At 37.9% G+C, this 1,474-nt stretch overlaps 1 pseudogene; it reads right to left on the bottom strand.

The window, feature by feature from the left end:
- Positions 1 to 310: 310 nt before the first annotated feature.
- LOC118999864 (deoxyuridine 5'-triphosphate nucleotidohydrolase, mitochondrial-like) lies at positions 311 to 803 on the bottom strand (annotated as a pseudogene).
- Positions 804 to 1,474: the final 671 nt, after the last annotated feature.

Below are 1,474 nucleotides of genomic sequence, written 5' to 3'. Positions count from 1 at the left end.
GATATCATGGGCTTTGAAAAAGAAACAAGCATGATATAAATCTTGGAACACAAAAACTCTCAAAAACAAACACCCACCACTTTTTTCCCCAGAAATTAGAGTTTAAACTAGGGGTGAATGTTATTTCTTTTTTTTTCAACCTGGGAAAAACAAGCTTATAAAGCATAGTTCTTTACAGTTATGAAACTCAACAATTATTCCAAGTAATATTTTTGGAAGCTAAACCTTGTTTAAGCACGAAATCACTAAACAATAGCTTCTTTTTGAAGACAAAGGTATTGTTCCTCATTTCCTATTTTCAGCAGACATTTCAATTTTTTCCAGTGGAACCAAAGCCTCCAGAACCCCATTCTGTGTCATGTACACATTCAACCTTCACTATTTCTGGATAATAAATCAATTCACAAATGAAGTGTGCAATGCCATCATGTTTTTTAACTTCAAACTTTCCTTTGCCAAAATTGAGCAGTACAACACTAATATTTCCTCCATAATCTTCATCCATGACACTAGCTACTACATCCGTGAGGCTTTTTGGAGCCAATCTACAATATTCAGCTACCCCTCCATGGCACCCAGCAGGCAGAGTGATATTACTGTGAATTTTCACAAAGGGTTTCTACATTGGTTCCAGTGTGTAATTATTGGCACTGTGCAGATCATAGCCAGCCACCCTCACAGACCCCTTGGTGAGGGTATTGGGGCAACACTGGAGCATTATTAATGACAGCGTGAACCACCCTCCTCTGCAGGTGGGACCATTTGCTGGACCAGATGGTGCACATCTCTTCAGAGCACAGCATAAAAGAGAAGTGCGCAAGCAAAACTTGCCACAAAGGAACAGAAAGGCCTGAATCACACTTTTCAAAAATTGCATTCAATTCAGAAAAGATACTTTTGAAGATTTAATTTATTTTTAGATAAAAGAGAGGATGGTGCGAGACATAAATGTGAAGTTGCCTCAAACATGCCTCCTACTGGGAACATGGCCCACAACCCAGGAATGTACCCCAACTGGGCATCAAACCAGGAACCCTTGGCCTTGCAAGGTGACACTCAAGCTAGTGACCCACAACAGGTAGGCCTAACATAGAAAAGTTTATATCCAGCATACAGTGAATACAATTTCAGCCATGGACAAAGAGAAAATAAAGACTATTTCTTGACTCAAAAGACCAAACAGCCATTTACCATTAAAAAAGAACCGAAAGAAGCAATGTAAAGAACAAGGAAAGACATAAAGGAATGTGAATTTAAATTTCATGGCAATTGATGTATGGCTGATTCATATTTGAATCATGTCCCACAATGATTGAATACTGATCTTAAAACTATCATTTATTTTTCCAATATGTAAATAAATGCTAAAAAGTCAATAAACAAACTTTGAAGAACTTATGATATTTAAGGAATCTCTCTGGAAAACCAGCAGTGATAATGACTGACTGAGACTGAGAGATGCTGCAGTCCAAGT

Source organism: Sturnira hondurensis, unplaced genomic scaffold (genome assembly GCF_014824575.4).
Source record: "Sturnira hondurensis isolate 20B ecotype Veracruz unplaced genomic scaffold, ASM1482457v3 Scaffold0015508, whole genome shotgun sequence".
Taxonomy (NCBI): Eukaryota; Metazoa; Chordata; class Mammalia; order Chiroptera; family Phyllostomidae; genus Sturnira; species Sturnira hondurensis.
The sequence above is the reverse complement of the archived record's forward strand: the minus strand, read 5'-3'. Positions and strand labels throughout refer to the sequence as shown.